Source organism: Passer domesticus, chromosome 1 (assembly GCF_036417665.1).
Source record: "Passer domesticus isolate bPasDom1 chromosome 1, bPasDom1.hap1, whole genome shotgun sequence".
NCBI lineage: Eukaryota > Metazoa > Chordata > Aves > Passeriformes > Passeridae > Passer > Passer domesticus.
The window spans coordinates 37031215-37050220 of record NC_087474.1 but is presented as its reverse complement, the minus strand read 5'-3'; the positions used below and the strand labels follow the sequence as shown (position 1 = coordinate 37050220).

At 38.6% G+C, this 19006-nt stretch overlaps 1 protein-coding gene across 6 annotated transcripts in view; it reads left to right on the top strand.

Annotated features, from left to right (window-relative positions):
- The window catches only part of ZNF385D (zinc finger protein 385D), a 410794-nt gene that overhangs the window by 15748 nt on the left and 376040 nt on the right, over positions 1-19006 (top strand). For 2 of the 6 annotated variants that reach the window (XM_064414297.1, XM_064414298.1), the window contains exon 1: positions 3908-4018. The exons of 3 other annotated variants lie outside the window; for them this stretch is intronic. The gene's annotated coding sequence lies outside the window, so the exon portion shown is untranslated. Of the gene's footprint in view, positions 1-3907; positions 4019-19006 lie in introns of those variants that run through there. One more of the 6 variants, XM_064414299.1, reaches the window with a different exon arrangement.

The following is a 19006-nucleotide window of genomic DNA, read 5'->3' as shown; positions in this document are numbered from 1 at the left end:
TATCAAATTTGTAAATGTGGAGGAAACCAGTGAGGGCAGTTTTCCCACGTAAAGTTGGAATCATTAGATTAGCTATGAGGATAACTAAATTAGCAACTTGTTTTGGTTTATCTGTAAGAGGACAGAAAACTGTAAAAGACCTGCATCTTTCAATAGACAAATTAACACAAAGCAAGTAGTGAACAAAGAGTGACTGTCAATACTCATTAAAAAAAAAATGTATCTACTGAGCAGTCCAGGCTGAAAGGGAGTTGTGTTGGGTTGGTGGTTTTTTTGTTTTGTAATGGGGTTTTTTTGGTTTTTTTTTTTTTTTTTTGTTTTGTTTTGTTTTGTTTCTCTTTTAAGTCCAGAAGTATGATTCTTTGACAGAGATAGTTGAGCTGCACCTAGAACTTGTGTATCTGTCACAAGATATCACTAAATAAGAGTGTCTTTGGAATTATCCTGGCATTTGAAATGTTTCTGAGGAAATTGAACCAGGCACTAGGGGAGCTCTTAGATGTTGATATTGTTGCTGGTAATGTTCTTGTTGCAAGGAAAGGAAAAGTAGAATTATGTGAAGTTGGATTGTAGCAGCTCTTTGGGGCATGCCAGGCAGTGCTTGTGTCCAAATCAAAGGATGAAACAGAAGGGTAGCACTTGTGGGAAACCAAAGGAAGATCAGAGTAAATCCTAAGAGTGCCAGTGGTTCCAAAACTTTATGGAAACAGCAATGTTAGCTACACTGTGATACTTCTGGAAATTCCCCAAAACAGGCACTGGTGTAAAGACTGTACACGCTGGGGTTTGCTAGCAGAGTCTTTAGAGACACAGGCAGCTACAGGAGAATAAAACTGGTAACAGGTCTACCTAAAAGATCAGTGCTGAAGGTTAAAACGGCAGATCCCTGGCTGACAGTGTGTGACTGCTCACATTACCTGAGAGCCAGATAGCAGTACAGCACAGGGACAGGCAGTAGGATCCTTTGTTGCCTCTTGCAGTCCATGGCACTACCATAAAGCAGTCAACATGTGGAAATCATTAATTCCAGTCTTTTATGTGTATGTTTCAGCCTCTTATTTCTGCTTTTCCTGTCACAATTTTCTTCTCCAGGTCATCCCAGGCTTATTAAATACTTTCAGTACCCCCCTGTATTTGCTTGTCCCACTCCCTGTCTTCTAGCCATTCACATCCAGTAATGTTTTCCAGGTTTGTGAGCAAAAAGTGTCTTCCCAGTCTAATTTTCCAAAAAAGTCTTTAGCCATGTCTCCAAAAAATTCCACTGGGGACGATAAGGAACAAAAAAAAAAAAGCTAAAAAACCCACCGAAAACCAACCAACCAAAAAAACCCAGTCAAAGTTTGGCAAGGTTCTAAGCTGGTAATGGGTTTTTCCTGATTGGAAGTGTTGGCAGCATTGATGTGCAGTCCTACCAGGACTATTACAGTGCTTTGTAATTACATATTTTCACATAGATTCTGACTAAAAAATTGTTAAAAGTTTGAAGGACCAAATTATGCCTAGCACTCACAACTGGGATTAATAGGAGACATTTGAAAGGGACTTAATAAGATCTAGGGAAAGCAAAAATACACTTCTGTCTGACACTTGCCCACACTTAGGTATGGCAGTCAAGCATAATATGTCTAAGAGAACAAATGCATTATTTTTTTTTCTTAAATGTATTTTTTAATAGTGTTTGTGGGTTTTGTGTAGATCTTGTGCAATTATAATTTTTGAACAATTAAACTGCTACATTGTGTGATTTCCAAAAGGATGGAGGTACAACAGGTGAACATGCATTGGATTTCCTTTTTGACCCTGTATATATTTACTTATAGGGAAATTCAGCATGTACTTCAAAATACTCTATTTTTGGTCTGTTTTGGACCTCTGTCTTTAACTGAATGAAAGAAATGTATGTACTTAGTACATTTGCCTTTTTACTTCAAAACAGTCCAGTCAGGGGATAGAACAACTGTCTTCTAGAAAGTTCCTACTTTGAGTAGAAAGTTTGTATTCAGAATAACTCTCCCACTTCAGGAAGTTTTTGCTCTTAAACCAGACAAGATAGCTTTATACCTGAATTAGTTTGTTTGTGTGCCCTCTATTTCTCTTGTCATTCACCATTTTAATGTGGGCACACGGCCAGTTTTACTCCCTTGCTATTGTAATTCATGTGAAATTGATGGAGCTGAAATCACACAATTTTAAAATGCTTTTTACTTCTGTGTTCATATCTATAGTAGGCCAGGGACCCTAAACTCTCCTGAGAGTGACAAAATGTGTTCTGGCAATGTTAACACTGAAATGCAAAATTCTTGGCATATCTGGAAGCATGAATAGAAGAATGCATTAAAGGACTAGGTTTGCTTCAAAACAATCGAGCGGGCGGGAGAGGAAGCAAAGAAAGTACCACAGGAGGACTGTCAGAATACAGGCTGCCTTGGTGCCTATAGTGTTTGATGAAGTTCAGGTCAAAAAGCAGGCTCATATGAGAAAAGCACTGTGTTCCCTGAAACATCTGTGTGTTGGATGCACTAAGTTCATTGTGTCCTAAAGGCTGATTTAGGCCAAACATCTTCTTTTCCCAGTGCTTGGTTCTAGATATGCCACTGGAAGGAGCTTAAACATGCTGGTTATGCATAATCTCTTGCACTGTTGTGCAGCAGTCCTGTTAAGTTAGTGAGGTGAGTGGATATCCTTAGTTTCTAAATGCAGAGGAGAGGAAGCTAAGGACTTTTTCCTGTTATTTTATTCCCTGCATTTGCATTAAAAACTGAAGTTTTCCAAGGATGACTGAAATAATGATAAGGGCTGGTATATTTGGTTTGTGTGACAAGGTTTTGTTAGCAGCGGGGACTGAAGGGTGGCTTCTATGAGAATCTGCCAGAGCCTTGTCTGTGTTTGAAAGAGCCAATGCCAGCTGGTTCCAAGATGGACAGACAGCTGGCCAGGACTGATCCAGTCAGAAATGGTAGTAATGCCTCTGAAGTAACAGGTTTATCAAGGGAAAAAACCCTGCTGCACAAGTGCATGGAAGAGAGAGAAGTGAGAATACAGAAAACAACTCTGCAGACACCGAGGTCAGTGGAGAAGGAGGGGCAGGAGGTGCTCCAGCCACTGCAGCTGAAATTCCCCTGCAGACCCTGGTGGAACCCACGCTGAAGCAGCTCTGCCCCTACAGCCCCTGGGGGTCCATGGGAGTGCAGAGATCCCCCTGCAGCCCATGGATGAGCCCACACGAGAGCAGGTGGATGTGCCTGGAGCAGACTGTGATACCATGGGGAACCTGCTCTGGAGCAGGGTCCTGGCAGGACTATTGAGAAAGAAGCCCACACTGGAGCAGGTTTGTTGGCAGGATTTGTGACCTAGTGGAAGGGTGCCACACTGAAGCAGTTTGTGAAGAACTGCAGCCTGTGGGAAGGACTCGTGTTGGAGAAGTTCATGAAGGTCTCCTTTAAGATGGACCCTGCCCTGGAGCAGGGGAGAGTGCAAGGAATCCTTCCTTGTGGAGGAAAGATTGGCAGAGACACTGTGTGATGAATTGACCACAGCTCCCATTTCATATCCTCCTGTGGTAGAGAAAATGTGGAGTGAAATTGAATCTGGGGAGAAGGCAGGGCTGGGTGGAAGGTATTTTAAAATTTATTTTTATTTCTCATTTTCCTACTCTGATCTGTTTGGTAATAAATTAGTTAATTTCCCTGAGCTGAATCTGTTTTGATTATGTCAGTAATTAGTTTATGATCTTTCCCTGTCCTTGTCTCTATTCATGAGCCTTCTTATGTATTTTTTTCTCCCCTGTCCAGCTGAGAAGGGAGTGATAGAGTAGCTTTGGTGAGGATCTGGCATCAAGCCAGGGTCAGCCCAGCACAGCTGGGATAATTTACACAAATTTGAGGCAGGTGGGAACAAAGTTGAAAAGGGGCATCAGGGTAAGCTTGGCTAGCACTGTCACTGCTCTGGTATTAGAAATCTCTCACAAAGGCTGATTGGAGAGGAGCTGAAAGTGGAGATGAAGAAGCTCTCTTCGGAAGTAAGGTTTTTCCTGTTTTTCTGCTGGTCTAGCAAGATGAAATAATTCATACCATGGTCAGATATGTGCCAGAGAGGGAATGGAAATGCATGGTTGGGACAAAAATGCAGGCTTGGCAGCCACATTGGACTGATTCAGACATACAACATTAGGTGACAAGTCACTGTCCTGTAGCTGCAAACAGGGCAACAGCATTAGGCAATGTTTATGCCATATTTTCCTTTTCCCATTGCTGTATCACTTTTTTTTTTTTTTTACTCCCTTGCAATTTAAGCCTTTTGGAGGCATGCCTCAGAGCAATCTGGTGATTGTGTGTGGATATTATATCCTCTATTACTCTTTCAATCCAGAACATGCCAGGTATTGCACCAGGGCTCTGTATGAAAATGCTTTATGATCACCCAAGTGCTCAAAAGGTGGCATAGGAATGTCATGTGATATATAAGGAAGGAAAAATACATGGACCATTTCTTGATGCTGGTATGGAGGCTTGAATTGAAAAACTAGTTTTGTTTAGAGTACCTTGAAAGTGTTGAGGGTAGCATGGCCATTGTGGAGGGAAGTCTTAAATACCTGCAGAGAATCTGAAACCTCTCTAAGGAGTGAGAAAGGGTAGAGAAGATGTGGTTTTGATCTCTAGAGTAAATACCAGGAGAAGGTCAAGAAAGTGCATTAGCTAGGGGAAATACCTTGAAAAAGGCAGGATAATGCAGGAAGGGCATTTGGGAAAATATAGAAGTAACACTTCAGGAGACTGTAATGATGATGAACGTTCCTAGAAAACTAAGCACTGTGGACTGTGATGAGGATAGGAGGACAATTAGAGATCACTGAACTATCACAGTTTTCCTGCAGCATTTTACTGTTTAGGAGAAACTAGGCCTTTATGATTTATAACCTATTGAACTAACATACAACGAGTCAGAACTTCAAGCATGTTCTGCTACAGCTGTATTGCAATTATATATTTTACTGTTTACATTCAATTAAGAAACATTTGCATTTTGAAAAACATGCTAAGGCCATTTCTCTGCAATGCAGCTTCCGCCTAACAATATAAATCCCTGATAACTTGTTTATGTACAGGTAGAGCATAATTTTCTTACAGCAAGGAATACTTTTTCCTGCCTTCATACTCTAGATTCCAGCTGGGAGCATATGATGCAGCTCTGACCCAGATTCACCTGCCATCTGGACTACCTTTTAGAAACACCCTTGTTCATTGTTTGTAGCATCAATAAAACCTCTTTAGCTTTGTCCCCCCGTCTATTAAAGAGGTTCTCAGATATAACTGCACAGATTAAAGCGGAACACAGCTGATATGTATAACAGAAGCAGCTGTTGCCACAAGTATTCAGCCTTGTCACCTCCAGTTCCTAGTCAATCTCAGAAGTAACTTGTTCCCTTCATTAGGAGGAAGTGGAGCTGTGTTTGCCAAGGTCCTGGTCTAAGTGGCTTCACTGCTCTCATGCTCTGGGCTAATATAGGCTATTTAGCCAGGCTGTGAATGCCCTGGGGATGACCAAAACCTCATTTCTGGTTTTTGCCTCCGAAGTCCAGGGAGCAGGCTAATGAAAGGGGTCAGTGTTCAAGCAGATCTGGAAATATCATGTGATTTGATGTATCAGACCAAAACTAGTTCGCTGCATTTTAGTATCATATCAGATGGCATTGTCTGTTCAGCACAAGGTTAAGAAAGAGCTCTCCTGTTGGAGTATTTTGAATGAGGGAGTTTTCTACAGGAATGTTTTTTGGTTTGTGCATTTTTGTGTTGCCACACATGATCAAAGATCTAGAATGTTATTTTGCCAACAGAACCTTTCTAGCTTATCAAGTCTCAAACTGTTGATGATTGCTAAAGCTGGTCTATGAAAATTTGGAAAATACACCTTTTGATTCTTACCTCCCATAGGGTTTCTTGTTGTTTTCATAACCATTTCCTAGGTCATGAAACACAATGCAGCTGCATAACAGTGAGGAACAGAAATGAACTGATTGCTTAATGTTTGTCAGCAGTGTGATGTGCATTGGAAACTGGTGGAATGCTGGTTTTAAAGAAATTTGTGTTGAAAGAAAAGGAAAAGCCTTTTACAGATATCTGATATTTAACCTGTGCCACTGAATGTCAACATAAATGACTTATACTAATTTTGTAGTGCTTTTTTGCAATGCCTCAGATATGTCTGCATTTATGTGACTTTTAAGGTGAAATTTTCATTCTAAAATTTAAATGAACATGTCTGATTTTTAGAAAAAAATAGTGTACAGGTTTGCTCTCCTGAATTGTCAGAAAGCTAACAGCTTTGAGTAAAAACTAGGTAATATTTTGAATTCAAAATCAAGTGTTTTCCTTACATAGTCTGTAATTCAAGAATTGTTTGCTTTAATTACTTTTTTCTTTTTTCCCCTATCCTTCAAAATAATAAATTTAAAAACTGTAATAATCTCCATATGGAAGAACTTGAAAAAATGAAAAGCTAAATGCACTGCATTATTTTAGATTGTTTGACCTAATTTAGAGAACTAAGGACTTCAGCCTTTTAGTTTAAATTCAATCAGAATTTAACATCTACCAAGAACTGTGCCAGTCGTTATCTGTAAATATGAAACACCTATAAGCTAGAGTGAGGTCATTGAAGAGAAACCAAAGAATTACAGGTCCATTTCACTGTCAATTAAAACATGGTTTGAATTTTAAAGTAAATCTCCTGACATTAGCAATTGCCAGGGCATTTCAGAGTCATGAGGCAGAAATCACTATTGTATGCTTTCGTGTTGTAAATTATGAGATTCACACATTTGTGTCACAGTCTAGCTGAGAGAAAAACAGAGCTGAGACCATCTGAAATGAAATCATGTTGTGATTTGTGCCAGATGGATGCCTGAAGTAATTACAATGTCAGTGCTTCCTAAGTAGGGTAACGATATGGACCTAATTCTGGTCAGTCTGGAGAAATCTGTTTTGATGAACTTTCAACTCTATTTAGCTCAGACATATGTTGAAAGATAACCTAATGGGATGTTACTGCAATCTGCTGCTTCTTACCCAAGCTTTTGAATATACTGCTGCCATAATTGTACCAGTGATGGTTTGTACAAGTATTGAGACAAATAGGCTAAGGCCTATTATTTTTATACTTGGTGTGAAATCTAGACAAATAATCTCTTTCACTTGGGTATTGTGGTTTGTTATAAACAAAATAGTTGTGACTTGGGAACCTCTGCTGAATTTAGTTTTTTATCAGTTAGGAAAAACCTCTGATCATGGATTTGGGTATGGAAGGGGAAGCAAAAAGAATATAAACAGTTAAAAGAATCAAGCACTTTCCTTCCCCAGGATCAGCTTAACCCGAACACCTCGTCTAACCCCTCCCTAGTCGTGGCTTCCCTTATTTTCACTTCAGATTAGGTTTAGTGTTCCCCACTGCCTTTGGGGAGGTGCAGTGCAGGAAGGGAGGTCACATGCCATAATTGTGTATTTTTGCTGCTCTTCATTTTACTGTTTTTCCCACTGTTCTCTTCCTTCATGTCCTGCTCTAGAGAGAAGGACCCAGAGGCCAAAGTGCCTTGGGGGGTGCAGCTGCTCTGGCACGGGTTCCCCACAGCTGCTTTCCCTTGGGGGTGTTGCTGCCTCACCACGGGTCACCCATGGCTGCAATCCCTTCTGCCCAGAGCGTGTTCCCAGTGACATTTCCAGTGCTGTGTGTTCCACCTCTTGTGGCTGTCACAGGCACTCTTAAACCTCTTTTAAACCTGCCTGAGGTTTTTGGGGGTGATGGGCTGTTTATGCTGGTTTCAGAGGCACCTGGAACCAGCTGTGGCCATCGCAGGGCACCTCTACAACCCTCTTCTACCAAATCCCTGCTGTTGATGCCCAGTATGCAGCTGTAGTGCAGATTTTCCCAATCTTGTTTTAAAGTTTTAATCTGCAAAAGATAGTGCACAGAAGACGTGAACCTGCAACACTGCATTTTGTAAGGGCTTGGAGGAAATGGTTAACTTCAAGGAAGGGCTGTTTGATGAATAGCAGATAAATAAACAGGACTTGGTAAGGAATCATTTCTTAAATCCCAGTTGTGTGTCATAGTCCTTGTGTTTTATTGACATCAGAGTCATCTTTCACCCTTTAATAATGAGACAGCTGTATTTCCTCATGGACTCCTTTAAGATGACTTCTGACAGGTAAGCAGACTGCTCATTTATCTTAAACCTCAGGATGCTTCATGCTCTTCTTTTGCTGCATTTTAATATATTATTTGCTGAAACAGCCTTAGCTCACTGGAATGAAATAATTTTTCAGTGGGCTGAGGCATCAGAAAGCCTGAGCACCTGGGAGTGGGCTCCCCTGGCACCTGATGGTCTCTGTAACCTGGGATTTCAGCAAGGGTATGTCCAGTTTGCTGACCCAGGATGCACAGCTCATTCTTTGTTTCCTTCCTAAATCTCTACAGAAGTGTCACAGCCATATAATCTAAAGAGCTTAAGACTCAACTAGCTGATGCTGGGATGTCTCTGTGTAGACTCAGTAGTGTTGGTTCTGAAGTTGCTGTCTGAAGGCTCAGAAGTGCAGTGCCCTCTTGGTTAACACTTCATGTGTGTTTGAAATGCTTTTCGAGTTTGCTTTCTAATTGGTCATCATCTAAAGCTTATCCTCACTTTAAAGAGGAAAACTGGGATTTGCTGGGCTTTGAATGTCTGTTTGAATCTGACACACCAAGTTGAATGCTTCTAGATGGCAGGTCTTGTGACCAATATATCTTATTCACTGGAACAGAGCAGTCTATTTTAGAAATTGTTCAAGGCCTATTTTATTCAAAATGATCTATCACGCTGGCTTTACGTAAGCTGAAGAAAATATCTTTTGCAAAGCTGACTGAAAGTCAGTAGACCAATTTGTGTAAAAAGAGTTTGGGATTTCAATTTAAAATTATATTGAGGATGGAGGAAAAAAGGAGAGACCTTTTTGTGCTGAAAGTTAAGATGAGGACAAAAATAATTCTAGCATAATGGTCTCACCCTGGAAAATGGGGTTTCATTAAAACCAGCCTTCAGCTGAATCTATCAGAACTGTCAGTCAGAAGAGGAGGTTGTTAGGCATGTAATTCCATGGAAAGATTCTAGGTCCACAGCCTGCCTGTTTTTATCTTTCATGAAATATATACCTCCACATTTTTTTGATTTGAGAACTACAAGAATAGTTTATTTAGTCAGAAATGCCAAAACATTGAATTTCTGAATTAAGATTCATGTAGAGGGGAATGTGCTACCTTATTCTGAATTCTGTGAAGAGTTTATATTAGATTGTTATGTGTTAGTTTATATTGTTTTCTGCCTTGCAACTCATCTCTAATGTTGTTAGTTTGATTTCAGAGGTGATACATATGTCTGATGTTGAACATAGCTTAGTATTTAAGTGTTTTGGAGAATCTGTGACTTTGGCAAAACATTTGCTCTGATGAGGCTGGGAGGTTAGCTGCACATGTAATCCCAAGAGTTTCTCAGATGGGCAGAGAAAAACCTTTTGAAATTCAACAAAGGCAAGTGCAGAGTTCTGCATCTGGGGAAGAATAACCCTATCCACCAGTAGAAGCTGGGGGCTGACCTGTTGGAAAGCAGGTCTGCTGAGAGGGATCTGGAGGTCTTGGAGGACAACAAGCTGCTGGTGAGCCAGCAGTGTGCCCTGGGGGCCAAGAAGCCCAAGGGAATCCAGGGGTGCATTAAGAAGAGCATTGCCTGCAGGACAAGGGAGGTGATCCTACCCCTCTGCTCAGCTGGCGAGTCTTAGTGAGGCCGTATCTGGAATGCTGTGTTCACTTTTGGGCTAGTACAAGAGAGACCTGGAGCTCCTGGGGGAAGGGGCTGTGATGTGTGGGGGACTGGAGCACCTCTCTTGGGAAAGTCTGAGCTGGGCCTGTTTAGCCTGGAGAAGGCTGAGAGGGGCCTCATCAACGTATGTACCTGAAGGGAGAGTGCCAAGAGGATGGAGTCAGGATCTTCTCAGTGGTGCCAAGAAATAGGGCAAGAGGGAACAAGCAGTAAATGAGAAACAGAAAGGTTCCACTTGCACATGAGTAAGAACTTGTTTATTATGAGACCAATGGAGCACTGGAGCAGATTTTCTAGAGAGTTTTTGGAGTCTTTCTCAATGGAGATGTTCAGGAACCATCTGGACACATTCCTGTGCAATGTGCTGTAGACTGACCCTGCTTGAGGAGGGAGGTTGGACCAAATGACCCTCTCTCATGTTGGTCTTTTCCAACATTATCCATTCTGTGCTTCTGTGATCTTCAGAAAATTAATTATGAATAACTGCCAAAACACTCATATCTATTATTGAAGTTGTGCATATTCTAAGATAATATTTTAAAAAGATAAGTGTCTCTCATATTTGTAAAATTTTCTATAGTAATTGAATCAAAGGACTTCATGGCACTAATTTAAAATGGGAATGATCTTATAGTATTAAAGTAATATATAATAATTATTTTTGCAGTTTTATTAATCTTTCTAAATTGCTGGCTATGGTAATAATATCTTTGAGTGAAGTGTTAATGAAATTGTGATTCCTGTATAGAGGGAGAAAAATTACAAACTCAGAATGTTTTTGTTTTCTGTGAGGGATACTTGACATCCTTGATATATATGAAGAGATGGCAATTGCCACTTAGCCACTTGATTTTGTGTGACATGCTATCAAACTTGTTCTGGCTGCATGTAGCATAAGTTCCACAGAAAATTGTACACAGTGGTAGATTTTGGATTTAGCTTTGAGGGCTTAGGGATTGGGTGCATTTCCTGATTTATTTTAGTCCACATATTCAAGCCATTAGAAAGCTAAGGCTCTCAAATTTATCTCTGTGTGATCTGAGGAGACAAAGTACCTCACCAGTCTAAGCATAGCTCTCAACAAACAAAGGCTCTTTATTTGAAAGAGTAACGTGACCAGAACATGTACTATGGTTTCAAGAAACAAGCCAGTATGAGTAGTTGGTTTTGGTTTGTTTATTTATTTTCTTTCCCAAGCTGTGGAGCTCTGGATGTTATTTAAAGTCCCTTCCAACCCAAACCTTTGACTCTATAATATGGCTATATGCTCCTTTGCACACACAATATATCATAGGCTACTTGGTCTTCAAATAAGACAAATAATTTCTTCAAAGTTCCACAACTCTTCCCTAATATCTGCAAAAGCTGTTATTTTCCTAGCTGTTCCTCCTGCTCCCTAACAACTGCAAACTCATCCTAAGGTGAAAACTTTCTTTGGACTAAGAACTGTTAGATGTCTCTCCATTTGCAATGTTGTAGGGACTGTTTTGAAAATTCAATATGTCAAAATTTCAACATGCAGTGTGCTTTATTCTGCACATTGAGTGCTGTTGAAGTGGGCAAAATCTATATATACCGGACTGAACTTACACAGGCAATGAGTGATGGACAAAATAACTCAGAAAAGGAGCATTTTCCTTAAGAAAAAACCCTCAAATAGTCTTGTCTTTTAAGAAAAGTGCAAAAAATCCTTTAAGAATTAACATCAGTGCTAAAAGAAAAATCTCATTTGATACTAAGTGCCGTGAAGACATTGGTGTTATGTCAGAATATTGTTTTCCCTGAGCATCACCTCCCAACTCTCAGCTGTTCCCTAGGTGCTAAGTATTTATTCCTCATGCTTGGGAAACATGAGTTACTGCTTCTAGCTCTGCCAAAAGCTTTTTCTGTTCTATAGGTATCTAGCCCCCTTTTCTAAAATTTGTCTAATTGTTCTGGAACACAGCCAATTACATAAACCCAGTGTTTTCTATTTGGTACTTGGATTAATGTTTTCGGTAGCTTTTCAAGTCCAATAAAGGCTTTGAGTGTCAAAAAGATTTTATTTCCTCCAATATATCTTAATCTGCTGATACAAGAAAAAAAGATACTGTCTCTGCAAATGCTACTTCAGCTGTTCTTAACACACTGTTATTTCTTGTCCTTGTCTCACCTGGACAGTAGTTGGAGGTTGTAAAGGTTTTTGAAGGTTGTAAATACAGATGAGTTAGGGAGGGATTAATTTCATCTCCTCTTGATGCAGCTAAAGCTTCAGTCTGTAGGTCAAAGTAGCCTGCTAGGCTCCCTCTGTGGAAGAGGGAAACAGGGACAAGTAAAGGAAAAGAACAATCTTTTATTACTTATTTCTGTTGTAGGAAAACAGGAACAACATGGGGGAAAACCCCCAAAATTTGAACACTGTCAGAATCCACTTAGTTTCTGTTCCACCTTTTCTCTTCAAAAATGACTGATTCTGCAGCAGGGTTTGTGCTCAGATCTCCAGATTACAGTCAGGACCCGACGGCTTTCCAGAACTCAGGGAAAAGGCTCTAAGAGATGGCTCACAGGAGTAAGTTTAAGTATAGGAGAGAGGAGACTAGGAAACTAATAACTCTCAGGGATTTAGGATTAGGATGCTGGTATTTGGTAATCAGAACAAAATGTCATTAAAATAACAATTTTACTGTTTGAATTAGTTGCACTTTGCGTCTGACTTTTTAATACTCTATTGCAGTGGACTTTACATACCAATATGTTTGCATTATGTGGATGACATACAGTTTTCAATGAAAAATGCTACACTTAACCTCCCATTATTAGTCTTTTGAGACTTTTGTATTCTTTCCAAAAGTGAATTACACTTGAATGTCTGTACTGGACTGTTTTAACTCATTTCTTCTTGGTCTGACTTCTGAATGTGGTAGTCATCCTTTTTTCTCTCTCTTAAAAAACAAACCAAAACAAGATAAAGAAAAACATTCCAAACTTTTAATAGTAATATTAAAATGAAGTTCAGACAACTTTTGCACATCTTGTATTATTGTCGTAGACATATTTTTTCAAATGCAGTAATCCAGGTTATCCCTAGGTTCTAATGGCAAATAAGGGAATGAAAACTCTGTTTTAAGAGATTTCAAAGAGACTTATTCACTCTTCCTTGCATATGGTGTTTTTACCTGGAGCCTCAACACAACACGTGAGGAGATTAACATGTGAATAAATTAGTTTTAAAATAGGAAGACTATATAAAAATGTGTTTTAGTTTACTAATAGCTGTTGAAATTTCTGTACTGTTTATCAGCATCTGTTTGCAAATACTGAGCATTTAAGCTATAAGTTGTGTTGGAAAAAGTATATCTTTTTTCCTGGTTATTGTTGGAATGTACTTCCTTATAATACAAATCAAAAATTAAAGATACAGTACGTAGATACTACCACAAAAGGAGAGAAAGACAGGCAAGCGCTTAATCAAACTGAAGATGATGTTTTTCAGGAAATGCTGCAAAGATTTATTTTATTTATAAATTATTCCATTTCTAGCTTTGCTTTCTTACTAATCCAAGTTCACCCATAGTAGCAAGTGGTCATAGCAATTATAACTCTTTAATGAGTAAGAGTTAAAATCTCTGAGTGCCATAGAACTGTTGTATCTTTTCTAAACATTAGGCTATTATGTATAAAGACATATAATTTTGCCATAACTTCAAACACCTTTAAGTTCATACAGTTTTCAAATAAAGAAATTAAATATTTTGGCCTCCAAATACACATTCTGTCTGTGTATGTCCTGTGCCATTTTTATATAGTCTAGACCTTATTAATAGTATGATTTGATTGCAAATTTAGTTACAAACAGAAATCTGTGCAACTTATGGAGAAAATTGCAGATTTTCTTGTATTCTTGGTAAGAGGTAGAAAAAAAAACGCGATGAATTTGTGTATATACTCAGCTGATCAGCTTTTAAGGACTTGTGAGATTTTATTTGGTCAGAATTATTGTATTTGGAAATTTCCAGAATGCAAGATCAAATAGTCTATTTCCCGTGACTCTAACATTTAATATAGGGTTATTATGTGGTCTGTATTCAGCATATTTTTTTCACTGATTTACAGTAATGTGTTATTTTGGTTTTGCATATTTCCTTGGAGAAAATTTTGGGCTTTTTGTTCTATATTTGATTTGAGTTAGGAAAACCTTTTCACAAAAATGCTTATTTATCCACTTATTTGCTGCTGTAAGAGATGTTACTGTTTAAATAACTTATGTTATACAAATTCTTGTGAGGGAGGAATTTAAATATTATCATCTTATATTCACTCTTTCATTGAAATAAAAGGTAAATTGCTTAGATTTTCTATTACTAGTGTTAACATTTAGAGTAAATAACCTAGAAAATGATCATGCTAGAGAAACAGTGTCCATATAGCATGTGACTCTTCAAAATTGTTCATCTGTTTGTGTTTGTGATTTATTCACATTCCTCAGGAAGGTCAAGCAAGATGAACTGTATTTGAGTCAGTGAATGCACTGGAAAGGGCAGTAACAGTGCTTCTCAGTTCAGCATAGCTGGGCTTAAATTTATTCATATTCCACACCCTGCATTAAAGCATTTCATGATAACTGGGCAGTTGGCCATGGATTTGTTTTGGAATTGTTGATTCTGCACTCAAAGATCCACAGCTACAATTTTGCTTATGTGTTCCTTGGCAAACTGTTGGCAAAGTGAGGATAACATTGTCTATTGAGAAAACATGACGGCCTGTGAAACTTTGGGTTGAAGGCCAAGGCATTTTTTGAGCTGCACAAGTTGTTGCTTTCATTACCTCTTTGGGAACAAGGGTTTTGTTCATTACACTTGTAAATTAGTATTGTCTTCCTCCCTTATTATAATAAAAATAATAATTTCAAATAGCTGTGTAGTGATAGGATATTAATAAATTATTAGAGAAATTATTTTCTGATGGATTGCAGAAGATTTATCAAAGATGACCTCTTGGCACTCAAGTCAGAAAAGTCAAATGGTCTCTAAAGTCCTTTGAACACAGTGAAAGGTAACCAGACCTAAAGATCACTGAAGTCCAAAGGAAAAATACCTTTGTATAATGGGATTTGAGTGAATGCTAAAGAGAGAAATGTGGTAGTAATACAGCACTTGCCCATCTTTCTTAAAATGTTTTTCAAGTCAATTAGCAGAGCAACTTGTGCTGGCTGACATTCCAGTGTCTTGTGATCTCATTTGTACTCTATTTTCCTTTTCCATTTGTTAACATTTGTAGAAAGCACAAAAATGAAAGCATTTTGGGTAAGTACTCAAATCTATTGTCACAGTTTAGATTAATTACATGCAGTTATACAATGTGACCTGGAATTAATAGCCAGGCTTTATTTGGGCTATTAAATGAGAGATTTTTTTATAGAACACTTGCAAGTGTTGAAGTAATTTTTTTCCAAATGATATGCAAGCTGGATGATTAATTAAGCTTGCTGATGTTCCTGTGGCAATACTGTGGGTAAGAGAAAACTGCATATGTGCCAGATTTGTGGTGTAGGTGATTGTGGACCACATGCTTTTGTAAGCACACAGACTCAGTGTTGGCTCTCTGTGGCACATGACCCCCTGCTAGTGTGTGACATGAACATCTCATGCTGCTTATTTTCTCTTGGCGTAACACTACTCTGATATCACCATGGTATTTCAAAAGGAGAAATAGGTTTGCCTGGTGTTTCATTTATCTAAACTTATAATTTATTATTATTATTGCTACTAATATGATATTTCTTTATTTTCTCTGGGAACAGTGAACATTTTTTCCAATCTTATTTTTATATAGAAAGAATACAGAATCTGTTCTCCTTTCTCTTCTGTGGTTTGTTCTCATTCTGTCTCTCCTCTCAGAATGACTTCACTGGCAGCCTGCTGCAGGACAGTGAGGCTGTGCTGTGGGCTTCCAGCAGATGTTAGCTGAAATCATTGGGAAGTTGCAGCTCACTGGGGCTGCCACATAGTTTTTCATGCTGCTGTGGCCTGTAGGCTTTCTCTTCTGGATGAGATCCCTGTGTGTGCTGCTGCCAGTGGGCACATGGACATCCCCTGCTCTCTGGTGTGAGAGCTGACTCCACCAGGTTTTGGTGTCACTTGTCAGATTGAATGAATCTGTTCATGCCATTGGGGCACAACAGTTACTGGGGAAAGAAGAAAATAAAATCTTTCCTTCTTAACCTTTTGAAATGTATTTAATGAGTAAAATAAACTTTATTCGTTAACTTGGAAGCATCTAAACAAATTTAAGTAACATGTGGTGAAGCAGATAAGCAATAAACCCAAACCATTTTTCTGGGGAAAACAAGGTGAGATCTTCACTCTTCAATTCAAACTTCAGTCTCTGTGAATAAAGTTGCCCTTGCACTCATACCCAGGTGGCCTGGGAATCTTATTTAAGAAGTGCAGATTTTGGCAGTCTTCAGAAAGCATGATTAAAAATATATTAAGTAAATATTAAATATAGTAGAACTTGGGTGTAGTCAAGATTTTCAGAGTGCACAGCAGTTCCAGGTTCCCTGAATGGGCAGACTGATGTCTACTGTAGCTTTATTTTTGCAAGTGGGTTTTTTTTGTTTTGTTTTGGGGTTTTTTTGTGTGTTTTCTTTCTTCTTTTTTTTTTGGCAGAAGGGTTTGCGTAGTTTGGTTTTAGTTTAAATCGGTTGGCTGCAACAGAAAGGACTGTGGATTCTTCATTATCTATTTTCAGGCAGATACAGTTAATTTTGTTTTGTGCCCAATTTGATGCTTTCATTTTCTTAGTATTGTTGAAGCTCATTAATAAATGGCCATATTCAAACCTGAAATAAGTGGATCAAGGGGAAGCTGGTGCCTGGTCTCCCACTGAAGTCACTTAAGCCTTTCCTCTTTCTTTCTGTCTATTCTCTCAGCCCACTGGGTTTTGGGATTAATTATTATTTCACTGGGTGACAATCAGAGATAATCACATGAAGAGACTATCGGAGTTTTCTCTGTCATGAACTGACAGACACTTTTTTGAGCTGACTGGCACTTAAATCATAATTTGATGTTTCTTTTCAGTGCCAGAAACCAGAAAGTGCATGTATTTATAATTATGCTGGTGGTAAACAGGGATATGTGGGCAAAAAGAAATATTACTATAACTTCTGTTGGCAGGCTTAGAAGGTGGAGCCTTGGACAGATTTTTGAGAATGCGGAAATACTAATGAAATCTTAATTAGGTGTGGAGTTGCTGTTACTCTGGTAAACAGAAAAATAAAACCATATTTCTGTTCTTTAGTGTAGCTGTGAGGATAACATATGGCCTCCAAGCTTTTGAGATTTTTTGATTTTTTTTCTGGAAACATTTATGAATCATTAATACTTAGCCCTTCTGGTAGCGAATAAACTAGCATTTACAAACCTTCTCTTTTCTTTCTGTCTCAGCACAAAGCATGTTGTTTGTTGAGTTGGGATGAAAATCAAGACAGCTATTTAGAACATCTGTTTCAGATACTGGACATCCAGTCTATTATGCATTTTTTCTTATATAAAGTGTCACTTTCATTTAGGAGTTTTTATGATATTCTGATCCCCAGTAAATGTATGAGTTTGCAAATTACCTGGACTTTTTGTAGTGGTCTTGATGTGCAAGATTAATTTTAAATAGGGTTTGCATTTTGGAATTCTGACATGTCTGCACACATTCTATGCCTAAAAAAAAGATACTTTGTAGATGCATGTAAGTAAAGTGCTAATATCTGAATGAGTGTAATTTTATGCCTTACATGTGCAAGTAGTATGCTTTAGAAAAAATATTTTCCTTGAAAACCCTTTGTTCCCATAGATAATTAAGAGTGAAAAACCTGTTCTTTTTATTTTATTTATTTTTTTTTTGTCTAAGCAAGGGCTTCTTTAATATTTGATTTCATGACTACTGGAACTGTGGATGACCTTAGATCTGTACTCAGACATCGTTTTGTATTTGAGAGGCTCATTTGTTAGGCTTATCTTCATTCTGGGGAAGGAGTTTTTGGGGGATAGGTGAGATCCTTGGTGAGACTTTTCAGAGCAGTTGCTGCCTGTGCAGGTGCACTTGGAGCCCTGGCAGTCACACCAGTAAGAGCAGACATTTGGTAACATCAGCCTGCAACCTTTCATTCAGCCACTTAGATCTCTCTCTTCTATCCAGGTATTCATTTCCTTGTTAAATTGTATTGAAATCAAGCAAATGTTTGTTTTGATAATTTGATATTTCAGCTCTCTTGGTGTAGCTGAAATTTGATGAAGGTGAGCAATCTAGATCTAAGATATGTGGCAAAATCTGGCTGTGCCAGATTTATTCAAACTCTGTTGTAGCTGCTTAATATTTTGTGGTTTTTTTCTTGTTTTCTTTTTTTTGTTTTTAATTAAATAAGCAAAATGAGATTAAGGGCTGGCATTAATGACATTACCTATTTTGATATTGAATCCTATTTTGTGTTCCCCATTTGGTTTTGAGGTGTTGAAAACTTTTCCTTTGACAATACCTGAGGACCTAAATACTAACAGGAGTTGAACGTAAGACCTTTTGGAAGAAAACAGTAGGGGTTTCTGGCGTGTATCAAATTTTGGAATCAGTTTGGGAGTGTTAGAATAAGCCCTGGCTATTTCTGCAGAAATGATGGACAGTTAAAGGTGCTGACATTTACATTGTTATCCCTGGTTGTGAGACTTTATATGACACTGAAACAACTGCAGCAACTTGTACCATGTTGCAGCACATTTCAAGTCTGTGTTGCCCTGTGTTACACTGGTTTTTACTTCCGTGAATGGGGGTCTTTCCTGGAAGTATATAAGTAAATAAATAAACTAAAAGGCAGCACTGCCTTGAGGACTGGGTAGCCAGGAAAAATACAGGTCTCAAGGAGTGACAAGAGAATGATTATGGGGGTGGCACCTGCCTGTGTTTCTCCAGGTGAAGTGAATTTCAGAAGGCAGACTTTGCTAAGAGTTGGTTTAGTCATGGTTTAATCAATGGTAATGATGATTTGGTATTTTCTTTATTATTTTTCTTCTCTTCTTTTCCCCTTTGTGTCACCTGCACCTCTCCATTAAATATTTATAAAAACAGTTTGAGGTTGCGTGGCCCATCAGAAATGTGCTCTGGGGCTTGTAGGGACGTATCCTGTAAGTTCCAGCA